Source organism: Gorilla gorilla, chromosome 6 (assembly GCF_029281585.2).
Source record: "Gorilla gorilla gorilla isolate KB3781 chromosome 6, NHGRI_mGorGor1-v2.1_pri, whole genome shotgun sequence".
In the NCBI taxonomy this organism is placed as follows: Eukaryota; Metazoa; Chordata; class Mammalia; order Primates; family Hominidae; genus Gorilla; species Gorilla gorilla.
Genome location: NC_073230.2, coordinates 18,052,253 through 18,066,506, shown reverse-complemented (window position 1 = coordinate 18,066,506; position 14,254 = coordinate 18,052,253). Strand labels below are relative to the sequence as shown.

At 38.7% G+C, this 14,254-nt stretch overlaps 1 long non-coding RNA gene across 3 annotated transcripts in view; it reads left to right on the top strand.

The window, feature by feature from the left end:
* The first annotated feature begins 898 nt into the window (after window positions 1-898).
* Window positions 899-14,254, top strand: part of LOC129523768 (uncharacterized) — a 230,615-nt gene continuing 217,259 nt past the window's right edge. For all 3 annotated transcript variants that reach the window (XR_010134599.1, XR_010134600.1, XR_008667375.2), the window contains exon 1: window positions 899-1,189. This is a non-coding gene — a long non-coding RNA (uncharacterized lncRNA). The remainder of the gene's footprint in view (window positions 1,190-14,254) is intronic.

The window sequence follows — 14,254 nt, the reverse complement described above, 5'->3', positions numbered from 1 at the left end:
AGAAATTAATACCCTAGTGAAAGTCATAAAAATATATAAAAGTTATTAATAATCAGTGAAAAGGGCGTGGGTTTTTTGATAAGATAGGAATTTGTGTTTCAACTTTTATTTCTTACACTTCACTATATCTGTGGCTTCAGGGAATTTACTTACGTTACTGATTTCTCACCTTTCCTGTTTTATTAAATGGATCCAATAATGATAATATTTATGTCACAAGTTATTGTGAAGCAAAATATATGAAAGTGCCTTATAAACTGTAAAGCATTGTATGGATGCCAGTTTTATTTATTTATGCATTCATTTCATTATTTGCAAAGCAGTGCTCTAAGCAGGGTGGAGACTACAATAGTGTGTTGAACACAAGGGACAGAAGTCCCTGACATAAAAGAGCTGCATTTTATTTCAAAGCAAGAACTTTAAGGCTGACTTCTTTCTCTGTATTAAATCCACTGGAGTTTATTTATAACTTAGCTTCATCTAAGCTTGAGGAAAGGTTTAAAGGTTGAAGGTATTTGTGTTTATTTAGTCAAATTCTGTGTCACAAAAAGCTTCCACAATGTTTACTCCTAAGATTATTTGGATGATGTACATAAAGGGAACAAGGATTGGCTTTGGGGTATTTATAAATTAAGATAGTGAAGCCATTGAGAAGTTCTCAGTAGAACTATCTGTTTCTTTGCTTCTGGATATACACTGTACACATATATGACTGCTTTAAAAAAGTGTTATCTTGAAAAACAGACTTCGTATGACAGTCGAGGTCTCTCAGATTCTTTAAGATTTGATTAAAAATCTGTCTCCTTGAAGACATCACTTTGGCTGTAACTGAGAAACAACTATGATGTCATAGTTGGGTAGACTGTATCAGCAATGGTGCATTAATATTTCTGGTCCCACATGCTCTTTCTGTTACTCGTCCTTCAAGAGATAGAGTCAATTTCCATTTCCTTCAACTGAGAAGGGCCTTTGTGACTGCCTTGATGAACACAATGAGGTGAAATTGAGGCTACACATGATTTCCAAGGTTAGGTCATAAAATAAGACAGCTCCTGCCTGCCTCTGTTCCTCTTGGGACATTCATCTTGTAAGAAGTCTAGCTACCCTTAATTCAGCATGCTGGAGAGACCCTGTGGAGAGGGCTCACAGGAATAGATGTCTCAGGAGCCTCAGCTGTGACAGTTCCCAGGTATTTGAGTTCTCCCTGAACACTGGGTTTTTGGATGGTGATACGGTTTGGATGTTTGTCCCTTTCAAATCTCATGTTGAAATGTTATCTCCATTGTTGGAGGTGAGGCCTGGTGGGAGGTGTTTGGGTTATGGGGGCAGATCCCACATGTCTTGGTGCTATCCTCACAAAACAGTGAGTTCCCTCATGATCTGATTGTTTAAGAGTGTGTGGCACCTCCCCTCCCCTCTTGCTCCCAGTCTTGCCATGTGAGATGCCTACTTCCTCTTCACCTTCTGCCATAATTGTAAGCCTCCTGAGACCTCACCAGAAGCAGATGCCAGCACCATGCTTCTTGTACAGCCTGAAGAACTATGAGCTAATTAAAACCTCCTTTCTTTATACATTGCTCAGCTTCAGGTATTTTTTTAAATTTTTTTTGAGACAGAGTCTCACTCTGTCACCCAGGCTGGAGTACAGTGGTGCAGTCTTGATTCACTGCAACCTCCACCTCCTGGGTTCAAACGATTCTCCTGCCTCAGCCTTCTGAGTAGCTGGGACTACAAGAGTGTACCACCTGTAGTGCACCACCTCCTGGCTAATTTTTGTATTTTTAGTAGAGACAGGGTTTCACCATGTTGGTCAGGCTGGTCTCAAACTCCTGACCTCAAGTGATCCACCTGCTTCGGCCTCCCAAAGTGTTGGGATTACAGGCATGAGCCACCACGCCTAGCCAGGTATTTTTTTTTTTATAGCAATGCAAGAACAGCCTAATACAGATGATTACAACATCCTGCCTTCAGATGCCCTGGCTGTTGCTGATAGACCAGAGACAAGCCATCCCTGCTTAGCACTACCCTTATTCCAACTTCATAAGTAAATAAATTTTGCTGCTTTGGAGTGGCTGGTTTGAAACCATAGACAACCAGAACACGTAGTAGCCCAACTGACCATTTGCTTATGTATTTAGATTGAGGGACTATTGATATAAGCTCTGTAGCTTTTATCTGTTTTTATTGTTTTCATTAACCTTATATAACCACTAGATAATAAATGCCTTGAGGACCTCTTTGCATTGGATCTACTCTATATAAATCTTTTGCATGGGATACACTGCTATGTCTATGTTGAAACTAGTGGCATTTTTTGATATATGGGGTTATCCATTATGCTTCTTTGTGTCTAATTTATCCCGTTTATGTGGATTGAACCTCTTGTCTCATTGATTATGTGGAAGCTTTGATGGATTATTTTATTAATTAAGGAGATTTGGGCTGCAAGTAGCAAAAATACAACTGAAAGTGGCTAAGCAAAATGACATGTAATATCTCATGTAATAAGACGCTTAGGGGCAGCATGCCTGCAGATTTTAGCACTGTCAACCTTGGCATGTTTGCTACATTTTAGGCTTGCCTCCTTAGGGTCACAAAAGGTCTCTTGGTCTTCTTGGAACCACATTTAGACTGGAAAACATCCAATTAAAGAAGAATGGCTTTCCTCCTGTTCACTCCTCTTATTTTTGCAGAGGCCCACAGCAGGCTTGCCTTCAAGGGCCATTAGTTAGCATGAGTCAAATGATCTTGGAAGTGCCTTGAATAATCAAGCAATGCCACCAGAGATCTCCAGGATCCTATTAGATACTATTTTATATCATAGAAATGGTATCTGAAAAGTTAGGGATCTTATGAAGAAAATATTAGATTGCATCAAATTTAATCATCTTTAGTGTTAGGGAAAACATTTGCACAGTATAAGAGCAAAAATGCAACATATAATTATGTAATAAATGTGTACAGAGATTCTGCAGACTTTGAGTCACTGAGACCTACTACTCTCTTAGTTTTAAAATTCTTCTCTTAGATTATAAAGGTAATTCAGAATACTCTAACAAGGCTTGTGAAAAAAAAATCCAGTTAGTGATCCAGGTAACATCTATGTTTTACATTTTTATTTATTTAATTTTAATTTTTTTATTGAGAGAGGGTCTCACTCTGTCACCCAGGCTGGAGTGCAGTGGTGCAACCTGCCTTCCAGGTTCAAGTGATTTTCATACCTCAGCCTCCCGAGTAGCTGTGATTACAGGTGTGTGCCACTATGCCTGGCTAATTTTTGTATTTTTCGTAGAGATGGGGTTTTGCCATGTTGTCCAGGATGATCTCGAACTCCTGGCTTCAAGTGAGCTGCCCATGTCAGCCTCCCAAAGTGTTGGGATTACAGACGTTAGCCACAACACCCAGGCTAAAATCTATGTTATTTAAACAATTGCAACTGAGAGGGAAATTATTCCTTAAAATTGCCTGTTATGACATAAATATTACCTTAATAGTTAAGTGCCTTTCAACCTTGAGAAGACTGAGAATTCAGTGATTTCTAGTGTTTGAATGTATCCCCCAAAAAGCATGTGCTGGAAACTTAATCTTCAATGTAACAGTGTTGGGATGTGGGGCCTAATGGGAGGTGTTTAGATCATGATAGTGCCACCCTCATGAATGGATTAATGCCAATTATGAAAGGGCTTGAGGCTGTGAGTTTGATCTCTTGCCTTCACATGTTCTTGCCCTTCTGTCTTCTCCTGTGGGATGATATAGCATTAAGGTCCACACAAGATACTGGTACCTTGATATTGGACTTTCCAGCCTCAGGAACTATAAGATATAAATTTATTTTCTTTAAAAATCACCCAGTCTGTGATATTCTGTTATAGCAACATGAAGCTGGCTAAGACAGTGATAAAAAGTTTAAGATAATCTAACCATCATGTTAACAGCATATTTGATGGTTTATATAATAATTCTTATGGAATTCGTTTCTGTAGAGTTACAAGTCAGCTTTGTTATTCCCCTTAAAATATAAAATAATTATCAATTTTGGCTTGTGTTTTATGATAAAATCTTAGTAGGTTTATAGACAATGTTGAAACATTCATGAGAATGTATGATTAATCATGCTAATAAGTTTAATTTATTAAATATAAAGCTGTTTTAGAACTCATTTTATAAGTAAAATAATTTAAATATTTTAAATTTTGAATACACTTAATTTATAAATACAGTTTGAAGTATTTAAAGTTGTTTAAGTTTGTAAGTGATGCCAAGCATTAATCAAAGGACCTTTAAAACCAATTATTAAAACATGCTAGGTTATTAGTAGAATTATCATAAACTCTATAACCTGAAAGCTTAAAAGAACTGTTTTTTTATATATGTGATTTTAATAAGATGGATTTTAATTTTTTAAATAAAAGTAAATGTACAAATAGATTTTCTTTTCTGGACACAAAAATGCCCTTATGCTTACCAAGAAATTCGTATTTAACAGCAAGGACTTATTTACAAGTTCATTCCTAACCAGTCACTGCAAATGTAATGTGTCCACAATGATTAATTTAGACCTATTATTTCACCACAGGGACCCGAGGAGGGGCCTCCCTTAATCTGGTATCCTAGCTCATGTTAACAAAATCAGCCCATCCATCATACACAGAACTTCACATGATGTTTGCTAAAAAATAAAGAACTCTTTTAACAAAGACACTCATAATTTTTATTTCCTGGGAGGAATACTGCCATCTCTTTGTAAATCTACAATATTTTTACTCTTCTAGACAAATGCAACCCCTTGATAATTTCTGCATGCTTGAGTGGATAAATACTATGACTTTCAAATTTGTTTTATACGTATCCTTTCAAATAGCTGTTTTGAAGTTTCCTTATTTATATCTTAAAGGTTTCTTTTCCCCAACCTGCTGAACATCCTGAGGTTTCATCTTCCCTACCTGATTGTCACAAGGATACTGCTTCCCTTCTGACCACATGAAACTTATGAAAGGTGCCTTGGGAATATGTCAGTATAAAAGACAGGCTATAATTGGGATACCTTCAGGAACTGGGGTGTGGGTGTTCTCAGTCCTTGTCCGGTGAACTCTTTCCCTCTTCTTCTCTGAAATGTGTTTCTTATAAACAGCAAAGTCTTACTTCTAAATTCTGAGTCTGTGGTCTAATTGCAACACAATTAAATTCAGAGTTCTGCTGGAAAGAAATAAAGGAGGGTGTGGGGAAGATGATGGCTGGTTAGGTAGCCACAGTGTCTGCCATAATCTTTCAAATGGATAAAACTTTGATCTTCTGACACTGTTTATTTGGCTGCAAGTATATAAGATATTGATGATATCCTTTGATTAATATAAATGGTTGAGGTGGTTAAATTTCTGTTTCCTTACAGAGGTGCTAAATGATGTTTTATAATAAACACATATGTTTTAAGAATAAAGCTCTTGAGACATTTAATTATTTTAATGGGGGAACTAGGCCAGACAGTCCATTCCAGGGAACAGAGATGCTCAAGTATTTATTAGTAGAAACACTCAGATATGATGAATGTGAAATATATTAAAAAGAAACATAGAGTGGCAAGAGTTTAACAGTCTTAATTAATGATGTAATTAGGCTAGAATAATCTGTTTCCTTTGGATTATCCAATCATTAATCTAATAAATTTTTTTCTTGAATGCCTGCATCTACAAAGCACAAAAAGATCATAGTTAACAATTTTATGATCTAGGTGGGACACAATCTGTGAACTTGAAAAGATAATTAACAATATGATATTGAATTTGATCACTGGCAGATAAGCTGTCTAGGCACATGATGTATAGGAATTTGGGGGGAGAAAAACAGTTTCAGCTGAAGTGATATGGGATGGCTTACAATCTAAACCTCTTTTCTGAGATCTTGGTCATTTGGATCTGGCAGTTGTTTAACCACTGGCTCAAACTTCTGTCTAACAGTCAACCCAGTCACTTAAATGATACACATTTAATTATCACTCATGCATGTAGTGCTTGGTTTCCATTTGAGCTTTTACAGGAGATCACAGGCTTAGAAGATAGCCTTAGCTTGAATACAATCTCATGAGAAATCTTGAGCCAGAGGCACCCAGCTAAGCCACACCCAGATTCCTGATACAGCATAAACTGTAAGATAATGCCTGTTTGTTGTTTTAAGTTGCTAAGTTTTGGGGTAACTGGTTTTATTGTAATTTACAACAAATGCAGGAGTTTATTCAAATGATACTGTTAATTTGAGATTGAGTGTATTCATCGGCTTGAAATTATATGCCTTGAGGGGATAGTTGAAGCCTTCATAATGTGAATATATACATATGTATTATGACTGAGCCACAGGGATACTCTATTTAAGGTGAAATCTAAGGAAAAGTGAAGTTTCAAGAAGGATAGAGTAAACAATGCCAAGTAATAAGAATAAATCAAAAGTAATTAAAAAATTATTTTTTCCTTAAAAATTTCCAAATAATACATTTATATGGGATTACTCTGGCAACTGAACAAGCAATTCTCTAATCAATTACCATGCATAGTTTCATTAAAAAATATTAGCAAACTAACATGGATGTAAATATTACTTTCATGACAAACTTGCATAATTCATATAATTTAGATTGCTAGTTCCATTAAACTATATTAGTGATATAAAACAAAAAAAACATGGTGAAGATTATAGATTTATTGAAATCTTGTAGTGTTATTATTCACCAAGTGCCAGAAGATATGACCTAATGTGTGTTTTGTGAAAATAAGTCACTTTATTCTATTTTACTTTTTTTTTAACTTTTACTTTAGGTCCTGAGGTACATTTGCATGTTTGTTATATAGGTAAATTGTGTGTCACAGGGGTTTGGTGTACAGATTATTTCATCACCTGGGTGATAAGCATAGTACTCGATGGATAGTTTTTAGATCCTCCCCTTCCTGTCATCCTCCACCCTGAGGAAGGCACCAGTGTCTGTTCTTCCCTTCTTTGTGTCCATGTATTCTCAATATTTAACTCCCCCTTTTAAATAAGAACATGTGATATTTGGTTTTCTGTTCCTGTGTTAGTTCACTTAGACAGCTCTATGCAGGTTGCTACGAAGGACATGGTTTCATTCTTTTTTATGGCTGCTTAGTATTCCATACTGTATATGTACCACATTTTCTTTCTTTTTTTTCATTTCTTAATTCATTAAAAAATAATTTTTTAATTATACTTTAAGTTCTGGGATACATGTGCAGAATGTGCAGGTTTGTTACATAGGTATATATGAGCCATGGTGGTTTGCTGCACCTGTCAACCCATCATCTACATTAGGTATTTCTCTTAATGCTATCCCTCCCCTTGCCCCCCATGCCCAAACAGGCCCCCGTGTGTGATGTTCCCTTCCCTGTCCTGTATGTTCTCATTGTTCAACTCCCACTTATGAGTGAGAACATGCAGTGTTTGGTTTTCTGTTCCTGTGTTAATTTGCTGAGAATGATGGTTTCCAGCTTCATCCATGTCCCTGCAAAGGACATGAACTCATTCTTTTTTATGGCTGCACAGTATTCCATGGTGTATATGTGCCACATTTGCTTTATCCAGCCTATCATTGATGGGCATTTGGGTTGGTTCCAAGTCTTTGCTATTGTGAATAGTGCCGCAATAAACATACGTGTGCATGTGTCTTTATAGTAGAATGATTGATAATTCTTTGGGTATGTGCCCAGTAAATGGATTGCTGGGTCAAATGATATTTCCGGTTCTAGATCCTTGAGGAATCACCATACTGTCTTCCACAATGGTTGAACTAATTTATATTCCCACCAACAGTGTAAAAGCATTCCTGTTTCTCCACACCCTCTCCAGCATCTATTGTTTCCTGAATTTTTAATGATTGCCATTCTAACTGGTGTGAGATGATATCTCATTGTGGTTTTGATTTGCATTTTTCAAATGACCAGTGATGATGAGCTTTTTTTCAATGTGTTTATTGGCTGCATAAATGTCTTCTTTTGAGAAATATCTGTTCATATCCTTTGCCCACTTTTTGTTGGGGTTGTTTGTTTTTTTCTTGTAAATTTGTTTACATTCCTTGTAGGTCCTGGATATTATCCCTTTGTCAGCTGGATAGGTTGCAAAAATTGTCTCCCATTCTGTAAGTTGCTTATTTAGTCTGTTGATAGTTTCTTTTGCTGTGCAGAAGCTCCTTAGTTTGATTAGATCTCATTTGTCACTTTTGGCTTTTGTTGCCATTGCTTTTGGTGTTTTAGTCATGAAGTCTTTGTCCATGCCTATGTCCTAAATGGTATTGCCTAGGTTTTCTTCTAGGGTTTTTATGGTTTTAGGCCCTACATTTAAGTCTTTAATCCATCTTGAGTTAATTTTTGTATAAGGTGTAAGGAAGGGGTCCAGTTTCAGTTTTCTGCATATGGCTAGCCAGTTTTCCCAACACCATTCATTAAATAGGGAATACTTTCCCCATTGCTTGTTTTTGTCAGGTTTGTCAAAGATCAGATGTTTGTAGGTGTGTGGTGTTATTTCTGAGGCCTCTGTTCTGTTCCATTGGTCTATATATCTGTTTCGGTAGCAATGCCATGCTGTTTTGGTTACTGTAGTCTTGTAGCGTAGTTTGAAGTCAGGTAGCATGATGCCTCCATCTTTGTTCTTTTTGCTTAGGATTGTCTTGGCTATATGGGCTCTTTTTTGGTTCCATATGAAATTTAAAGTAATTTTTGCTAATTCTGTGAAGAAAGTCAATGGTAGCTTGATAGGAATAGCATTGAATCTGTAAATTACTTTGGGCAGTATGGCCATTTTCATGATACTGATTCTTCCTATCCATGAGCATGGAATGTTTTTCCATTTGTTTGTGTCCTCTCTTATTTCCTTGAGCTGTGGTTTGTAGTTCTCCTTGAAGAGGTCCTTCATGTCCCTTTAAGTTGTATTCCTGGATATTTTGTTCTCTTTGTAGCAATTGTGAATGAGAGTTCAGTCTTGATTTGGCTCTCTGTTTGTCTATTATTGGTGTATAGGAATGCTTGTGATTTTGGCACATTGATTTTGTATCCTGAGACTTTGCTGAAGTTGCTTATCAGCTTAAGGAGATTTAGGGCTGAATCAATGGGGTTTTCTAAATATACAATTATGTCCTCTGGAAACAGAGACAATTTGACTTCCTCGCTTCCTATTTGAATACACTTTATTTCCTTCTCTTGCCTTATTGCCCTGGCCAGAACTTCCAATACTATGTTGAGTAGGAGTGGTGAGAGAGGGCATCCTTGTCTTGTGCAGCTTTTCAAAGGGAATGCTTCCAGCTTTTGCCCATTCAGTATGATATTGGCTGTGGGTTTGTCATAAATAGCTCTTATTATTTTGAGATGCGTTTCATCAATACCTAGTTTATTGAGAGTTTTTAGCATGAAGCAGTGTTGAATTTTGTTGAAGGCCTTTTCTGCATCTATTGAGATAATCATGTCGTTTTTATTATTGGTTCTGTTTATGTGATGGATTATGTTTATTGATTTGCGTATGTTGAACCAGCCTTGCATCCCAGGGATGAAGCCAACTTGATCATTTTGGATAAGCTTTTTAATGTGCTGCTGGATTTGGTTTTCCAGTATTATTTTCAGGATTTTCATATCAATGTTTATCAGATATTGTCCTGAAGTTTTCTTTTTCTGTTGTGTCTCTGCCAGGTTTTGGTATCGGGATGATGCTGGCCTCATAAAATGAATTAGGGAGGAGTCCCTCTTTTTCTATTGTTTGGAATAGTTTCAGAAAGAATGATACCAGCTCCTGTTTGTACCTCTGGTAGAAATTGCCTGTGAATCTGTCAGGTCCTGGGCTTTTTTTGGTTGGTAGGCGATTTTCAGAACTTGTCATTGGTCTATTCAGGGATTCAACTTCTTCCTGATTTAGTCTTGGGAGGGTGTATGTGTTGAGGAATGTATCTATTTCTTCTAGAATTTCTAGTTTATTTGTGTAGAGGTATTTATAGTATCCCTCATGGTAGTTTTTATTTCTGAGGGATGAGTGGTGATATCCCCTTTATCATTTTTTATTGTGTCTATTTGATTCTTCTCTCTTTTCTTTTTTGTAAGTCTTGCTAGTGGTCTATTTTGTTAATCTTTTCAAAAAACCAGCTGCTGGACTCATTGCTTTTTTGAAGGGTTTTTTGTGTGTCTATCTCCTTCAGTTCTGCTCTGATCTTAATTATTTCATGTCTTCTCTAGCTTTTGAATTTGTTTGCTCTTGCTTCTCTAGTTGTTTTAATTGTGATGTTAGGGTGTAGATTTTAGATCTTTCCCGCTTTCTCATATGAGCAGTTAGTGCTATAAATTTCCCTCTAAACAGTGTTTTAGCTGTGTCCCAGAGATTCTTGTACATTGTGTCTTTCTTCTCATTGGTTTCAAATAGCTTATTTATTTCTGCCTTAATTTTGTTATTTACCCCATAGTCATTCAGGAGCATGTTGTTCAGTTCCCATGTAGTTGTGCAGTTTTGAGTGACTTTCTTAACCCTGAGTTCTAATTTGATTGCAGTGTGGTCTGAGAGATTGTTTGTTGTGATTTCCATTCTTTTGCATTTGCTGAGGAGTGATTGATTTCCAATTATGTGGTCAGTTTTAGAATAAGTGCTATGTGGTACTGAGAAGAATGTATATTTTGTTCATTTGGGGTGGAGAGTTCTGCTGATGTCTATTAGGTCTACTTGGTCCAGAGCTGAGTTAAAGTCTTGAATATCCTTGTTAATTTTCTGTCTCATTGATCTGTCTAATATTGACAGTGGGGTGTTAAAATCTCCCACTACTATTGTGTGGGAGTCTAAGTCTCTTTGTAGGTCTCCAAGAACTTGCTTTATGAACCTGGGACCTCCTGTATTGGGTGCATATATATTTAGGATAGTTAGCTTTTCTTGCTGCATTGATCCCTTTACCATTATGTAATGCCCTTCTTTGTCTTTTTTGATCTTTGTTGATTTAAAGTTCTGTTTTGTCAGAGACTAGTATTGCAACCCTGCTTTTTTTTTTTTTTTTTTTTTTTGCTTTCCATTTGCTGGGTAAATATTCCTTCATCCCTTTATTTTGAGCCTATGTGTGTCTTTGCATGTGAGATGGGTCTCCTGAGTACAGCACAACCATGGGTCTTGACTCCTTATTAAATTTGCTAGTCTGTGTCTTTTAATGGAGCATGTAGCCCGTTTACATTTAAGGCTAATATTGTTATGTGTATATTTGACCCTGTCATCTGATGCTAGCTGGTTATTTTGCCCATTAGTTGATGCAGTTTCTTCATAGTGTCGATGGTCTTTACATTGTGGCATGATTTTTGCAGTGGCTGGTACCGGTTTTTCCTTTCCATATTTAGTGCTTCCTTCAGGAGCTCTTGTAAGGCAAGTTTGGTGGTGACAAAATCCCTCAGCATTTGCTTGCCTGTAAAGGATTTTATTTCTCCTTCACTTATGAAACTTAGTTTGGCTGGAAATGAAATTCTGGGTTGAAAATTCTTTTCTTTAAGAATGTTGAATATTGGCCCCCACTGTCTTCTGGCTTGTAGGGTTTCTGCAGAGAGATCTGCTGTTAGTCTGATGGGATTCCCTTTGTGGACAACCCAACCTTTCTCTCTGGCTACCCTTAACATTTTTTCCTTCATTTCAACCTTGGTGAATCTGACGATTATGTGTCTTGGTGTTGCTCTTCTCCAGGAGTATCTTTGTGGTGTTTTGTGTATTTCCTGAATTTGAATGTTGGCCTGTCTTGCTAGGTTGGGGAAGTTCTCCTGGATAATATCCTGAAGTGTGTTTTCCAACTTGGTTCCATTCTCCCCATCACTTTTAGGTACACCAATCAAGCATAGGGTTGGTCTTTTCACATAGTCCCATATTTCTTGGAGGCTTTGTTCGTGCCTTTTCATTCTTTTTTCTCTAATCTTGTCTTCACGTTTGATCTTCAATCTCTGACATTTTTTCTTCCACTTGATTGATTCGGCTATCGATACTTGTGTATGCTTCACAAAGTTCTCGTGCTGTGTTTTTCAGCTCCATCAGGTCATTTATGTTCTTTTCTAAACTGATTATTCTAGTTGGCAGTTCCTGTAAGCTTTTATCAAGGTACTTGGCTTCCTTGCATTGTGTTAGAACATGCTCCTGTTGCTTGGAAGAGTCTGTTATAACCCACCTTCTTTTTTCTTTTTTTTCTTTTTTTTTTTGGTGACGGAGTCTCGCTGTGTCACCAGGCTGGAGTGCAGTGGCACAATCTCGGCTCACTGCAACCTCCGCCTCCCAGGTTCAAGTGATTCTCCTGCCTCAGCCTCCCAAGTAGCTGGAAGTACTGTCGTGTGCCACTACACCCAGTTAATTTTTGTATTTTTAGTAGAGACAGGGTTTCACCATGTTGGCCAGGATGGTCTCGATCTCTTGACCTCATGATCTGCCCACCTCGGCCTCCCAGTGTTGGGATTACAGGCGTGAGCCACTGCTCACAGCCCTATTACCGACCTTCTGAAGCCTACTTCTGTCAATTTGTCAAACTCATTCTCTGTCCAGTTTTGTTCCCTTGGTGGTGTGGAGTTGTGATCCTTTGGAGGAGAAGAGGCATACTGGTTTTTGGAATTTTCGGCCTATTTGCAATGGTTTTTCCTGATCTTCATGGTTTTATCTACATTTGGTCTTTGATGTCAGTGATCTTTGGATGGGGTTTTTGTTGGGGCATATTTTTTTGTTAATGTTAATGCTATGGCTTTCTGTTTGTTAGTCTGCCTTCTAACAGTCAGGCCCCTCTGCTGCAGGTCGGCTGGAGTTTGCTGGAGGTCCACTCCAGACCCTGTTTTTCTGAGTATTACCAGAGGTGGCTATAGAACAGCAAAGATTGCTGCCTGCTCCTTCCTCTGGAAGCTTCGTCCCAGAGGGGCACTCACCAGATGCCAGCCAGAGCTCTCCTGTATGAGGTGTCTGTCAATCCCTGCTGGGAGATATCTCCCAATCAGGAGGCACAGGGGTCAGTGATCCACTTGAGGAGGTAGTCTGATCCTTAGCAGAGCTCTAGCACTGTGCTGGGAGATCCACTGCTCTCTTCAGAGCCAGCAGGCAAGATCGTTTAAGTCTGCTGAAGCTGCACCCATAGCTGCCCCTTCCCCCAGGTGCTCTGTCTCGGGGAGATGGCAGTTTTATCTATAAGACCCTGACTGGGACTGCACCTTTCTTTCAGAGATGTCCTGCCCTGAGAGGAGGAAATCTAGAAAGGCAGTCGGGCTACAGCAGCTTTGCCATGCTGCGGTGGGTTCTGCACCCAATTCGAACTTCCTGGCAGCTTTCTTTACACCGTGAGGGGAAAACTGCCTATTCATGCCTCAGTACTGGCAGACATCCGTCCTCCCACCAAACTTGAGCATCCCAGATTGACTTCAGACTGCTATGCTGGCAGCGAGAATTTCAAGCCAGTGGATCTTAGCTTGTTGAGCTCTGTGCAGGTGGGATCTGCTTAGTAATAGTACTAGGCTCCCTGGCTTCAGCTCCCTTTCCAGGAGAGTGAATGATTCTGTCTCACTGGCATTCCAGGTGCGACTGGGGTACGAAAAAACTAATGCAGCTAACTCGGTGTCTGCCCAAACAGCTTTGCAGTTTTGTGCTTGAAACCCAGGGCCCTGGTGGTGTAGGCACCTGAGGGAATCTCCTGGTGTGCGGGTTGCAAAGATCATGGTGAAAGCCTAGTATCTGGGCCAGACAGCACCGTCCCTCAAGGCAGAGTCCCTCATGGCTTCCCTTGGCTAGGGGAGGGAGTTCCCCGACCCCTTGCACTTCCTGGGTGAGGCGATGCCCCACTCTGCTTCTGCTCGCCCTCTGTGGGCTGCACCCACTGCCTAACCAGTCCCAGTGAGATGAACCAGGTACCTCAGTTGGAAATGCAGAAATAACCCACCTTCTGTGTTGGTCTCAATGGGAGCTGCAGATGAGAGTTGTTCCTATTTGGCCATCTTGAGCTCTATCCCCACATTTTCTTAATCTAATCTGATTTTGATGGGCATTTAGGTTGATTCTCTTTGCTCTTGTGAAAGTGCTGCAAAGAAAATATGTATGCATGTGTCTTTATGGCAGAATGATTTACATTTATTTGGGTTTATACCCAATAATGGAACTGCTGAATCAAATGGTAATTCTAAGTTTTTTTTTTTTTTTTTTTTGAGATGGAGTCTCACTTTGTCACCAGGCTGGAGTGCAGTGGCGTGAAGTCGGCTCACTGCAACCTCTAACTCCTTGGTTCAAGCAATTCTCCTGC